The following is a 15,779-nucleotide window of genomic DNA, read 5'->3' on the forward strand; positions in this document are numbered from 1 at the left end:
TTAAGTGGACTGTAATGGATGTGACAGTAAATAGGGTTAAGTCACATTCTAACTCCTTTCTCATGTCCAAACCAAATTTCTATACTGTTACTTACATGGTTATGTAAGTACAATAATCTGTTTCCTGTGTCATTTTAGAATAATGCTCTCCGTACGTTTGAGTTAAGATAGAGCTATATCAAAAATCATGCAAAGACCTTCAAGTCTTTTTCACTTGGCCATGAATGTGGATTGTACGACAAGTTTGCATCACCATGTTTGGCTGCTGATGTGTAGATGAAAAAAAAAAGACCATAAATAGCAGTTTTAAATGCCTAATAAAAAGAGAAGAAAACCACAGTTGAATAAATACACTTATTCTCAGTAGTTTTCTCTTATGCACCTTCATGCGTGCCTGCTAAACAATAGCAGAAGAAAGATAAACAAATACAATAACAGTTATCCCCAGGGAGAATAAAGTATGACCCGAGACTTCTTGGACACGTCTAACTGATGCGCATTCTAATGCACCATTATCCACGCACTGCACAGATAATGACTACATTTACAAATGAAAGCCCGCTAATTGACTGAATTGTTACATTCAAAGCAAGGTGCCATTTGGATTTACTCTGGTAGGATTGAGGGGGTCAGAAAACCCTAGGGTGTTCCGGTGTTAAAAAAGGATTGGCAGTCTTTGTAGAGCCAAAACTAACTGAAAACCACAACATTTTGATATGTGGAATTCTTAAACAACAAAAAAAAGCTTCTCCTCGTTAATCCATTCTATTTTTTTCTTTTTACTGTTATTTATTTTCATTCCACTCTTGCATTCTATTGTACCAGGAAAGCTTTGGCATCTTCCTCTCCAACACCAATTTGTTTTGAACACATCACAACATTCATCCGCCTTCTCATAGGTCATCCTGCAGCTCTCTTGCATGACGGCTCCACCCAAGTCAGTGTCGAGGACAAACATAAATAGAGGCATGGCAAAATAGAGGGACCGTTTATAATCAGTCATTTGAAAAAAAGCTTTTAGTCTTCTATCTATTTTGATGTCAATCTCCGTGTTGCCAAAAATGATGCGATGCAGGAAAACAAAAATGATAGAGACATAACACCTCACACATATTTGTAAAAGCTTCAGGCAAATATGGAAGGAATCTTGGCTCATAAGACTATTTATTCCCAATTCTGTCATAATTCACATACTATATGGTTGACTGGGAACAATGAAAAATTTTACAACTGGATTCATTCCATTCTTTGTAGATTTGTTGCTGGTCTTTCTCAAGGTGATACTTGAATCCTAACATCATTAGTCATGCACGCCGGAGGCACTCGCTCGTGGAAGGATTTAAGCAGATGCTGATAATTAATTGGATGATAAAGAGGGATGCTAACCAAATAGCGGGTAAAAGGAGGAGCATGCAGGGTGTCACATTACTTCCAACAAAATCTTTTTCAACCACAAAATAATAAAAATAACACACTAAACAGTCTGCTATAGATTGGAAAGGAAATTAATATAGAAAAGAGAAGCTGGTATATTTTGTGAAGTTTTTAAGACCTTTGTTTAAGTACGACTATATACTACATCCATTTATCTATGTTAAGAACCTTTCAAAGGTAAGGCAAATTCATATGATGGATCTGTAAACATTGTCCCTGTTCTTGGTTTACGATTGCGATCAAATTTTGAGTGTAATGGTTCCAAATACAGCCATAGATAAAACATGAGACAGCCCTTCTATCTTCAATTTACTTTTCATTTTAAATGGCAACTAAGTGTACATTTGTTTGAACCATTATTAACAACAAATATTGCTCATTGGAGTTTAATTCAAGCACTGATCCAGACACTTTCCAAAGGTTTTCTCGAGAAAAAAATAACTTTCAAAGTTCTTACATCAATGGCTGTGACAGTGTACTGCCTAAAACAATGCTTTTAGGCATTCCATGTTTCCTTTTGTGTCACTTCGTCACTTGATATACTTTTAGTGGCACCAGACATTATTAATTATCAAGATTTTAACATGGCTGACTCATATTCTCTTTTTCATTGCTCGACTTGAAGACCAGAAAAAAAAAAAGTCATATGCTTTTCTTGTCTAAGAGGAGATACGTTTTCTTTGGATGCTCTTTATCTTTGCTCGACAGATTCTCATTTTATACAGAAATTTAAAAGTAAAATATTGAAGAGGTAAAACCTAAACGAGTCTGGCCCTCCGGGTGTGGAGGAAAGGGAAAAAAAAGGAAAGGCAAATGGGGAAGAGACAGTCCTAAAAATACATAGAAATAATTCCTCATGCTTCTGGCTTCATCAAAGAGCGGTCATCATATTTCTATCTGTTTTTTTTACAGAGTCAGAGTTAATATTTTAGTACGCATTTGTTATTGTAGGTCTGTTGTGTCCTTTCACATTGCCCATATTTCTGTTGTTAAGTATGAGCTCATAGACCGTGGTTTTTATTTGTGCCCTCTCTGCATCCATTTCAACCTGGTGATCCTGAAAGGGGGATCCTTCCATCTGTGGTCCCTTCTCAAGGTTTCCCCCTGGCAGGTTTTTTTTTCTTTTTTCCTTGCCCTTTTGGGTGCTTAAGATCAGGGGATGCTTTGAGAATAATTGTCAATTTTGTCTATGTGAAGCCCTTTGAGACTGCTTGTGATTTTGGGCTATACAAATAAACTTGACTTGGTTTTGGTCCTAATTAGATTGTCAACTTGCTTCAATTGAACCCTTTCGTGAGCACTCGTTAAAATACTTCTTAATTTTCTTTTGTTGGAGTTAACATATATGTATAATTAAAATGATAATGATGATACGACTACGACTACTACAACTACTACTACTACGACAACAATAATAACAACTACTATTACTAAAACTACATGCATACTCATATATTTAGGTCGTGTTTAAAGTTTTTCAAATATATGTGGTAAAACTTGAACTTGTAATGATGTATGCTTACCCAAATAAGGAGCCAGGAATTTAATTCAGTGTGGTAATTGTAACCACGAAATACTGTGGGTGGCATAAAACGTGTTTGCAAATTTTCTTTCCACCGAAACAAAACCAAATGTTTGCACAGACCAATATATAGATAATTCATGTTTTAACGGAACACAGCAATGGCAAACCACACAGTAATGAGTTTTTATCGCGCTGAATATCTTTCTGGTATTTACAATGTTCTGGATCTGCAATTGCTTCAAAAGCTGTAGTAAGCCGATAATATCCATGTTAGTATTCTGCTCTACTCATAATCACCAAATTTGTGTGACAGACTAATTTTGACTTAATAGTTGAGTTTGAGATGTACGGACAGCAGGCAAACGTATGTTGAGTAGCAGTACATCTGCGTATATGTCTAGTGAGTGGCATGTTAAAGTTTTCATGACTTGCTTTCATTTTGGTTTTCTTACGCCAATGCTGTCATTTCCTTTTCATCTACTTAAAGAAGTGTATGACATCATTGTTCTGTAACCCTTTTTTGAATTAGTGGTAAAGTTAAAATGAGGAACTGGTCTGAGCATCTGTTTTTCTTCCTCTGTTTGACAGGCCATCCCAGGCGAGCCCGGGGGAATCATTTCCCTTGTTTCCAACCGCGTCTTGACCAGGTGAGGAATGACGCTAGCTTCCACTGTGCCTTTTCAATCCATTAATGCAACAATGGCTCCCAATTCTTGTTTTGCTACTTAAAATGTTGAAAATAATCAGTTTGAAGATGCAAAATAATTTTGGGGAGAAATGAATACAGTTGAAAACATAGAGTTCTTGACATATTCAATTAACCACCACCCCGATGTAAGGCTTAGGCCACCGCAGCCCTAAATTAACAGCAATGGTAAGTACCCACATCTTTTTTGTTATGTTTAAAATTATGTTAAATATTTAATAAACTGTTTGAATATATTTTCATGCTAAAATGATATTATTTTTCTTAGAATCTATGATATGATATAGATAAAGAGAAAGATGTAAAATTAAAGTAATTTACTTGCATTCACACACAGAAAAAAACACGTAGTTTGATATTTTGCTTCATTTCATTTTTTGACAGTAAAATGAAATGAAGCAAAACATCGAACCACATGTTTTTTCAACTTTTTCTACCCAAATTTGAGCCAGCTCAAATTTGGGGAGAAGAAGTTGAATTCAGTATGAAATTTCTCATTCCTGCTCAAAACTGTACAAATTATAGTACTTGATGTTGATACATGACCTCTTCTCGAGTTTATGACAAGTGGTCTAATAACTGAGTAAAACAAATATGAAACTTCCAAAAATAATACAAACACAATATAATGTTGTTTTACTGTGGTTGTGGATGTTTCCATGTTGCTCTTCAGTGTTTTATATTTGACAAACTTTGGAAGTATATTCTTGAAAACCAAAGAGGGCTGAGTTTATTTTTTTGGAACTGTCTCCTTACTCAAGAACTTACACATGTGCATAAACACTCCTGTTCTGTAAAATTTCTGTTTAGGCATTTTTTGGAGCTATAGTACAATTGAAAGTCTCTAGTTTATTTAATGTAATTAATTACGGTTATCAAATCCCTTTTTTCACACATGGCAGGGTAAGTAAAAATAAAAAAAGATCCAGTGTCGAAGTCAAGAGTAGTGAGAGAAAGGTTTCAGTACTGGCCCTTAATATGTATTTTCCTTTGAAACAGACAACAAACAACCACCCAAGAAGTTGCACACAATTCATATTTCAGCACCATTGGTTGAAATGGTATGCTTCTTAGATGTGTAAGAATGCTGCAGATCATAAATCCTGGACAACAGCCCACCCTCTCTACATGAAACCTTGTAAACATTATATTGGACAGATGTGGGGTGTTTTGCCAAATCGCCATGACATTAAATCACCAGCAAATAATTTTGTTTTATTTATATAGGCGTTCTTTTGGGCATGTGAGTACACCCGCCGTTCAATGGAATAAATTCAGAGAAGCAAAACAAAACAATATGATTCTCCTATCCATTTTACCCTTGCGGCTATCCTCCTGCAGGTGAGCAGGAGTCTATCTTAGCTGATTTTGGGCGAGCGGTGGAGTAGGCTAATGCAATTATAATTAGCAGCAACATGACTTCAGATACTGTAATAACAAAGATGTTCTTATTAGTTTCAGCCGATGGCAGATGGATAAAGAATTATGAATTTTGCTGCTTAGCGCATATTCCCCAAATGTAGTATTAATCAGAATGCTGTACATACAACATATTGTAAAGAACATTTTGGGGATTACTTCCCCTTTAAAGTCAAAACTCGTGACATGAGTTGTAGTCTGCGACCTCCATCATGCATTATAATCACATTTCTATTGTGCAAATGATTAATAGTAGTGTGACCAAAGTATTGCAAACATGACTACACTGCAACCACAAAAATAACCAAATTGTTAAATTAATTCCGCGCTGACTGGCGGTCAACATTAGTGGCCTTCTGGGAGCAGATTTTTTTATATACCACTTGTATTAATGTTACTGAGATTTTAGAAGATCTTGTAGTTCACAATGAGTTGGGCCAAAATTCCAGCAGAGAACATACTTTGTAAGCATAGCAACAGTAAAGGGAGCGACAATATTCTTCGAATGCATAAATACACTTTAAATAATATTTGTGGCTATGACACAGTTGAGGCCATTTTGGATGTTCCAGTTTGAGACGATAGTAAAATGAGGAGTGTGACGCCAATCAGTACACTGAGGATGAGGGGGGCAGGACGGGACCTGAAAAAAAGTCACGGTATTTCACAGGCCCAATTTATGTTCTTGTGTAAAAAAACATCAAAGCTAGGCTTCATTGCTCCTCGTCGCCACAGATATCCCCTGTGTCTGTGTTTGATGGCTGTGTCAGCACACCACAAAACAACATCCTTTGTTTGGTGGGGCCAAATGGGTTCACTGAAGACCCTGGCCTTTAAAAAGCTAAGGATACGGCATAGTGATGTGCTCAGCCCCCCACCATACGCACACGCGCACGCGCACACGCACGCACGCACGCACACACACACACACCATATATATATATATATTATCCATCCATCCAATTTCTGAACCACTCAGTCCCCAAGGGGGTGCTGGAGCCTATCCCAGCCGTCAACGGGCAGTAGGCGGGGGACACACTGAACTGGTTGCCAGCAAATCGCAGGGCACACAGAGACAATATATATATTATTTTATATATATATATATATATATATATATATATATATATATATATATATATATATATATATATATATATATATATATATATATATATATATATACTATATATATACACACACATCTCTATATAAATACTTTAAAACTCACACAATCAAGTATTATGTAACTCCTTGTAGTTTACCCTTGTATACATGATTTATTTTGGCATCGTGTGACACTTGTCTGACAAAAGTGCTCATAGGTTATGGTTTGGTCTTAGTATTTCACGGGCACTGTAATTCAAACAGCAAACGTTCTGAACTTAATAACCTTGGCTTGTATGCCACCTAGTGACATTTGAGAGACACCGCATGGGAGGGAGAAATAGCATACGGCATACTTTGAGGGTTGAGCATGTCATGTTATGTCAAACATCCAGGCATATTGCTGGTGCTGTATATATTATTAAGATCCAATTGTCTGTTTGTCTTCTTTCTTTTTGAATAACTGGTTGAAGACTTCACCTCGTCTCCTTTATGAATGTGGTATTTTTTCACGCTTATCCCTGCAGGAATACTCATGGTGTACTTTTGCACTGTCACTTTCTTTGCTTTCCAGTGCTTTTCGCTCTGTGATGACTTCAACCTGTTTATGTCATTTGCATAAGCCGACTTCACAAATCTGTGCTTGCCCCTGCGTCTCGCACAGTGAGCTGCTTTTTCAAAAGGAATAGTGAATGACTACATTTGCGCTCCCAGTCTATTTTAGGCTCAACGATGACAATTGTCATGTATGATAATCAGAAAACCTTGTCCAAATGCTGTCAGTCAGCCACGTGACGTGATCTGACCTTATGTAGCAGCGATTCGTCAACCCGGTCTCCTCCTATCTACCCACAGCGGGAGCAATTCTTTAACCCTCTGTATCGATCCACATTTGGCCAAGGCTCTTCTTTCCCCACCCTCTGTGTAATGATCATGATCAGTCTCAGTCTTCAGCCCGGCTGCTAATGAGCTCTGCACTTTGGGGTCAGAGTTAACATGGAAGTGTTAAAAGAGGAAGTGCAAGACTGGCTTGGTCGTCCAACACTCTTGGCATTAGGAGGACGGAATATGGAATGCTTGGGCAGGAAGTGTGGTGACAGCCGCAGATGCTTTGTGGTCAAACTTCACATGACTATCTGTACACAGGGAAGTATGAGGGTAATTTTATCCTACCATGATGCATGTGAATGCTTGTGCATGGGACAAATTTAGCCATGTCCTCAGATAGGCCAATCCTTACAACAAACACCAGGAGTTGACTAAATTATTGAGACACATTAGCTATTATGCTTGAAAAAAAATTGCTGTTCATAATTGCAGGTTTATGGTTGTATGTAGCCGTATTTTTGCAAAAGAGGATGAGAGCTCTGCATCACGCAGATTGCCCATCTGTGCAGTTTGTTGTGGCACTTACAATTCAATCGTTCGAAGCGGATTGTGCATTGGCAATCAAAAAAGAGAAATAAATTATTCAATGTCTCATACTTATTTGTGGGTTAAATGAGCAACTGAATAAATGCTGGCTGTGGTTTAAACGCTTTACACTACCGTTCAAAAGTTTGGGGTCACAAAATTGTTTGGGTGACCCCAAACTTTTGAACGGTAGTGTAAATATTATTATAATAAAATATTATGAATTAAATATTATAAATTATATATTATATTTGTATAAGATTATATATAATGTATGAATATAAGTATACATATATATTATAAGATTTTTTACACAGAAGATTATATATATATATAATCTATAAATAATTATCTAAATAAATATATACACTACCGTTCAAAAGTTTGGGGTCACCCAAACAATTTTGTGACCCCAAACTTTTGAACGGTAGTGTATGTGTGCGAGACGTGTAAGTGCATTCTTAACACTTAGCATAACTTTTATGTGTTTCTAATTCGTCTTTGGCATGGCTTTTATTCATCTCTGTGGTCTCGACGATTATTTTGTATTTCCTAAGAGTCATAAACAATGACTGAGTCTGGCAGTGAGTCCAATTTTCACTGTCATTTTATGACATCAAGCGGACTATATATTTTCCTTCCCAAGACATAATACAATAAAGCAATGTTTGCAACAGTGCTAACAGGACACCGGTTCTGCCCCAAAACAACAATTTATTAGTTTAAAAAAAGAGATTTAAGTTAAAAAAAACGCTTTACTCTGTTTATAAATTTCAATACCTTTATGTAACCCTATTTTTGTGAACTGTAGGCTTTTGGACTTTGATCAGTATTTGGGAGTAAGAGCTACATAAATAATCTTGACTTGGTTTAAAAAAAATAAAATAAAAAATTCTCCCATTTATTTTTGTTTTGACTACCGTATTTTCCGGATTATAAGGCGCACCGGACTATAAGGCGCACCTTCAATGAATGGCCCATTTTGAAACGTTGTCCTTATATAAGGCGCACCGGACTATAAAGCGCACCATTAATGCATCGTGTCAGATTTTTAATCCAAATCAAATCATTCTCCATTTTATCTTTTTTATTTCAACTTGAGACGCAACAAATTACTTTATAATCACAAAATAATGATCCATAGTCTTTTTGATTCATGATACATAGTCTTCAGTGGGCCACTTATGATTGATTTCATCACACAATGCTTCGGGCCAGTTTAAATTTAAGAATTTGGTCCATATATAAGGCGCACTGGACTATAAGGCGCACTGTCAGCTTTTGAGAAAATTTTAGGTTTTTAGGTGCGCCTTATAGTCCGGAAAATACGGTACTTGAAAAGTTGAAATTCATTGACACTGATTTGGGTGAAATTTGGTCTTGTATTTTTACACCTATTACCGTAATTTTCGGACTAAAAGTCACTCCGGAGTACGTCGCATCAGCCATAAAATGCCCAAAAAAGTGAAAAAAAACCATATGTCGCATTTTGGGGGGCAATTTATTTGACAAAATCCAACACTAAGTCAAGACTTAATTTGACTCACAGACTTAGTGAGTCTGGTATTTACTCACGCAACCACTGGAAGAGCATGGAAAGAACAAGAGCAGAACTTGATAGTCTAGTGCAGTGCTTCTCAAATAGTGGGGCGCGCCCCCCTTGGGGGGCGTGGTGCTATTCCTGGGGGGGCGCGTGTGACCCTGGGGAACAGGCTTTTTTTTTGGCAGTACTAGAATAAAGTGTAATTGCGCGTTTACTACAGCAGGGGGCAGTGGCGCTCTCATTGTTACTTCTGTCACGTAATTTCGGTCTCTTTGTGTGTTGTGACATGTGGAGAGATTGACAATAAAGCTGACTTTGACTTTGACAGTGCAACATTTTACGACTTACAAGACAAGTTAGGATAGTCACGGTGGGGAGGGGGGGCGCGAATAGTTTTCTTCTTGCTAGGGGGGGGCGTGACAGAAAATAATTGAGAAGCACTGGTCTAGTGTGAGAAAGTGCAAACCTCACTGTGCTTCCAGTAACTAAATATGTCAAGATTCATATTATTTTCTATTTCTGATATCCAGCTGTTACTAATACAAACTATGCCCTGGAATTATATTTCTTCTTAGAAGCATCGGGTGAAAATATTGCATGACAGATGTTCTTCAGTTCCTGCAGTGGACTCCCGTCAGTGTCAAAGTGAATGTGGCATCAAAAGATCTTTTCCATCTTTAGTGACAGCCAGGCTAAATGACATTAATTTTTATTGTTGTTTGTGTGCAAGAGTGCTTGTGTGCTGGCACATGCATAGGGCATCTTGACATCATTCAAATTCAAATAAGATGCTGTAGGAGTCTCACTCAACAGCACATGCTTATAAAATAAAGCTTTTCAGGGATTTCAAAGACAGACTGAAAATGTGCACTGGCCAAAGGCTTTTAAGAAAGGTTGTAGTCTTCGTTTTACCTCGATTTTAGCTCAGCAAGATTTTCTCGTTTATTTTTTTTAACAGTATCTTTCTTTCACACTGTCGCATAAAATGTGGTGACCGGCTTTCTATAACTAAACTTTTCAAAAGGACTTTGGCCGTTCTTTTAGTTGTTGATGTTAGTTATTGGCGAAGCAGGACTGTAAAACATGGTCGGCACATATGCCTCACAGATCCTGTTCTGATCCTGTTTTAAATCTTCCTTTTGAACATTACTGTGACTGACTGGCAGTCTACCAACAATGTAACCACTTCTTACCTGCGACACAAATGAGGACAAGTGAGAGACAAAAAGGATGAATGAGTTACTGGCAAAATTATTACGGAAAATGCTTTAAACAGCATTCTCGATCTTTTGGATATTCTTCTGTAATTTGGAAGACAACCCAGAGTTTTATTATCATTCTAGTTTGTTTGCATTATTTAAAGAGTGGCTTCATATTTGACATGCAGCACACAGATTCTGTTTAAATAGACTCACTAATTAGAGACGACACACATTCAAAGCTTTGATTCTCTCGCTTATTATAAGCTGTTGCACGCAACTACAACAACAGACCGTGACTAATTCCTGAAATAACTTATTGTCTAGACTAAGTGTCTCCGTCTTTGTGAATCTGGGCCCTTGTGCCACTCGCACCACAGGTGTGTTTGTTTTGATGTCTTTAGCGCTCTGAATTGTTGTAATGACTCTGCAAACCTCTTGCTCATGGGTGGGCCCATTGCTGTGCTAAACCAACAATCAGATTGAATACTTTTGGACGAGACAGTGTGTGCATAAAAAAATATTGGTCATAAAACTATGAACCCAAAATAGATTAGCCCATTTTCAGTTTTGATCACAGAAAAAATGTCATATAAAGTCAAAATTGAATTTCTGAATAAATTATTTTCAAAGCTTTTGATGATACGTACTTCAATCATGTCCACACTGTTCAACAATGTGATAACAAAAACCTAAAACAATATTTGATATATGGCAAGTTATTATTGTTGAGTTGTTGCTGATCCCTTTATGAAAATAATAATGAAAAACATTTGTGACGTCAATGGCATCCCTTGCCTACCCTGACCGCACGTCTTTACTACAAGTTGCTCTCACCTGATCTTGCATACTGAATGCAAATGTCGCAAAATCTCTTTGCAGACATGCTGGTTGATAGTAAGATCCATGCTGAAGGGGAAAACTCATATTTGTTGTTTGAAATGTATCTTTTGTGACATTAGTCCCAGAGCTAGTCTGACAACCTACATAGTACATGGGGATTAAATGAAACTGGCTGTAGATTGTTTGGTTTTGGCAAACAGTGAGTCAATATGGACTGAACAACTATGTGTGGAGGAAAACGAGATCTGCCATATTGTGTTGTGCAGCGACGTTGAAGACCTGTGAGTGATAGTGGGCAGGAGCGCTCCTGACAGTGAGTCTCACTGTCCATTCAGCATGCACTCAATGTCATCTTTCGCCTTTTATTTGTGTTTGGCAGGACTTTGTCGCTGCAAATGCAGACCAACCAATTCTACTTCCTGAATTTGCACCTTGTAAACATGGTCGTCTTTTTACGCCTTTCATTCAATTCCATCTGGAGTCACTATTGTTGATGATTTGTGATAGTGATTTGTTCTGTATAGAATTGGCAGCCAGGGTGTTTCGAATGGCTTCCTCCACCAATCCCAGGGCATCCAAGTAAAAGTCATAACCTTCATGAGTCACATATGCATTTATTTAATTTCTTTCACAGTCATATTTTCCAGAGAAACAAATTCTGTTGAAGCTGGTCTTTGCACGATACATGACGCCATTATGACAGCGAGATTTATGCTAATTTAGAAGGAATGTACTTGTACACATCTGGGTTGAGGGTAGGTGTTTCATTGCATTGCATTGGATCTCTCTCAAAAGCCACTGAGCGTGGTCACCAAGATACAGAGTGGGTAAACATTGGCCTGACGTCAGGAAGACAGCGTGGAACCTAATTGGTTACACCTTTTTGTGGAAGTATCATACTGTGTGGTGTCACTACCTCGTCTCTCCCTCAAGACTCCCGCCTCCGACTTGAATCGTTCTCTCTAATTAGAAAGGGTAACTTTGAAAAGACTAACAAAGCAGTGTTATAATTAGCGGGGCATATTAAAATCACAACCATGAAGCGTGTCATTAAAAATCATATGCCGCAAGCCACCTCCGCTTTGCCAAATGAAATAAAGCTGACAGGGGTTTATCGTTTTATTGCGGCAGTCCCCTATATGTCATTGACCTGCTTTTTGGCCCTAAACCTTTTCTTTAATGGAGATGAAGAGGCACCTCGACTAATATTGGTTTACTAGTTGCTCATCGTCAAGGGACAATCAGAGCCCCAGCAGTCTTGTCGAGGGTGATTGAACCATTCGAAAAGTCACATCTAGACGTCTCGTTATTAACACGCTCACATAAATGTGCACAAAGATGCACAGCATTTCAGACCGGCCACTTGCCGAATCTCTCAACATTTGCTGTCAATTGGTATATTGTGTTGTACATTAAAAGACATTGGAATTTGCTGTGACCATCAATTTTTTTATTCATAATTTGGTATATCTTTACTCAGAGGACTAACACAGTGTGTTAGATGGATGTGCATGTCCTCTTTGCAAAGAAACTCGAGCAGTATTGCAACACTGTTTGAACAGTCTTTTTATACTGCCTCTTGCAGAGCACACAGCTCATTCTCAAGTATTGTAACACATCAAGACGAGAAAATCGTCTTCTGTATTGAAGTGGCATATGAGGTTATTGCAGCCATTTTGCTAATGATGTTTACCACTCACATGCAATTGTATTTCATTTGCTCCACACGGCTCCCACGTTACACCCCTTGCTTGTCCCTGCTTTCATTTAGACACCCTTAACCACACTTTAAATTTCTCTGTTGGAACTACCAGCAAGTCAATTGCCTTAAAATGAAACTCATGGGAGACAAATGAAATAAGAGTGATAATTTGATTTAATTATCAATATTTTTAATTATAATCTACGAATCCAATGTGGCATTACTAGGCACAAAGAAATTTTAATGACATGAGCCATGCACACAGATGAGTTTCAATTTACTGTTTGCTTATTTTTGGCTTTGGTATGCCTGTACCCCATTGAGTAGCGAACGTTGGCAACCGTAACTAGTCCCCCAAAAATGTTGTGGGACAACTTTGTGATTCTGCAGCGAGAAAGTTGATTTTTCCACGGGTATTAAAAAAATAATCTGGAATGAATTTCCAATCTTTGGAAATTATTCGCAAAACCAGAACATTGTGGTTATAAAATTATCAACATCAATTTGTCTCTCTTGTGTAGATTTGCATTATTTGTAAAACATTTTACCAAACTATGGGCTTGAGGCAGAGGAAATGATATGTAAACATACAGCACAAAGTGTGATAAGTAGTTGTGATACAGCAAAGCATAAAGTTTATTTTTTAATTTATTAATTTTTTCATCGACAGACAAGTCAATTTGCTTTATGCAATGGAGACAGCTTTCTTATTACGCGCACCAATGACGTGCCGTCATTTTCTGTAGACAACTATATGTGATGTTAGATTCAGTCGAAGCCTTTATGAAAGAAAGACAAAGAAAAGTGTCACCTCATTTTCTTCCGAAAGAGTTCTACTCTCTTCCGCATCGCTTCTCCGTATATATGAGCCCTAGTGTAGGACCATCTTTGATGTTCACGCATCAGTGGGATAGAAAAGAAAAACAAAACTAGAATAGGAGAGAATAACACATTTTGAATTTTACATAAACTTTGTATAACCTCAAAAAAAATCTACTTTTAACATTAAAGAAAAAACAAAAAAAGTAAAATAAAACAGTTGTGTGTTCTGTTTCATGAATACCTAATTGTCCCAGACTGTTGTTGTGGCCACTCAGCAAATTATCTTTAGTGAATGAAATCAGCTTTAAGACACACTTTGGCGTGAAGACTCTCAATTCCAGGCTGACATTTTTGAAATATTGGTCAATATTTAAGGTTCTGTGCTGTGCAAAACCAAACAGAAGGCTGTGAACTTTGCCAAGTGGTGATGACGATAGGTTTGGTCGACAAGCATCGAAACCATTGTTCTCTTTCTAACCCCTCGTGTGCAGTGTCCTGTCAGATGTGTGTGTCCATTTCTGCCAAATATGCCCCCTTGCACGAGTGTGTATTCACAGATGTCACAGGATGGTTTGTCCTCGCAGGAGTGTGTATTCACGCATGGTGTGTATTCAGCATGGTTTGTGCCCTTCTTAGCCCCTACTAATTTTGGCAAAGTGGACCGCACAGCTGCTTCTGCTTGCATTCTGGATCAAGATTAAAAAGTCCTTCAAGATGAAGACAGAAGATCAACAGCTAGTTGCGCCTCTCATACCAACTCGAAAGAGTGTCAAAGGCAAAACATCTAGATGCACATAAACATGCATGCCACACACGCATTGAAAGATGATGACAGCAGTTTATCTTGTGACCTAGGTGATAACCTGCTCCTATGACTTTTCCAAAATTGTGAAATTTCTCTTGTGGCTCAGCATTGGCTCAGCGGGTCAGGGCTACTGGAAATCAAACTTATCGAGGTATAGGAAACTGAGAAATTAGTTATAAGGGCGATTAAGTACCATTTGAATTTTTCTCGTGACTGAGACATCTGTTGTCTAAAGTAGATGCATACAGTGGGAGGTAAAGCGCTACAGCAGATGGAGAAGAAAATATGCTTTTTCTTTTATATTGTGCTGTTATTGAGCATACAAACAATCCGATTCTTCCAGGAGAACTAATGATGACACTGTAACAATGATAGTGGTCCTATATGTTTGAAGTTCCTGGTAGTTCCACTGTAAAAAGAAAAAAAAGCTCACTGTTGTAGCTTTGAGAAGGGTGTAGAATCTACACTGTAGATGTTAATGTAAGCTACAAAGATTTAATGGTTACAGTTTGTGAGATGGAGGCTGCAAACTGGCAACGACTGTGATTGCAATGATCATACACCGTTTGTATAATTGTATCAACTGTCGCATAGTTTTTTTTAAGGTTACCGCTGCACAAAATGCTGCATTATTGATGAGTTATGCATCGTCTGCAATAACCAGATATCATAATTATGTATTGCATATCGTTTTCGAATTTTAAATGTTATTAACATAAAAATAGATTATTATTACATTTTCCCCCCAGAATTTTCAGTAGTTTACTTTGGATTCCGTTTGCATTCTGTCATCCTTGTCTGAGTCCATCTGTTTATTTTCCTCCCACACATACATAAGCTCATCTCAAGCACTGAGACCATGGGAAGTTAGTAAAATGACAACAGCCTCAAAACAGTATTTATCTTAAACAATGCCTTTATTGTAAACATACAGATTTTATATGTTTTGCAGGCTTGGGGAGTAACGGAATACATGTTCCGGCATTATGTATTGAGAGCACATACATTTTTAACTGTATTCCGTCCATTTTGCGAGCTACTTTTCCTCATAAGGGTTGCAGGCATGCTGGAGCCTATCCTCGTAGACTATGGACAGTAGGCGGGGGACAATCATTGTTGGTTTAGTGTCTATTTTTTTGTACTACTAATTTTGTAGTACTAAAGTGACACCAACTACTGGCAACAGACTGATTCTTGTTATAAGATTTAAAAGCCACTGTAGTCGTGGGGGGGTAATTGAACTAGTCTGCAAAATATTTAG

The 15,779-nt window shown here is 37.7% G+C and overlaps 1 protein-coding gene across 1 annotated transcript in view; it reads left to right on the plus strand.

Annotated features, from left to right (window-relative positions):
* The window catches only part of tspan9a (tetraspanin 9a), a 124,003-nt gene that overhangs the window by 7,784 nt on the left and 100,440 nt on the right, over positions 1 to 15,779 (plus strand). Inside the window, exon 2 of the mRNA XM_061283762.1 lies at positions 3,548 to 3,606. The gene's annotated coding sequence lies outside the window, so the exon portion shown is untranslated. The remainder of the gene's footprint in view (positions 1 to 3,547; positions 3,607 to 15,779) is intronic.

This window comes from Syngnathus typhle, linkage group LG7 (genome assembly GCF_033458585.1).
Source record: "Syngnathus typhle isolate RoL2023-S1 ecotype Sweden linkage group LG7, RoL_Styp_1.0, whole genome shotgun sequence".
Taxonomy (NCBI): Eukaryota; Metazoa; Chordata; class Actinopteri; order Syngnathiformes; family Syngnathidae; genus Syngnathus; species Syngnathus typhle.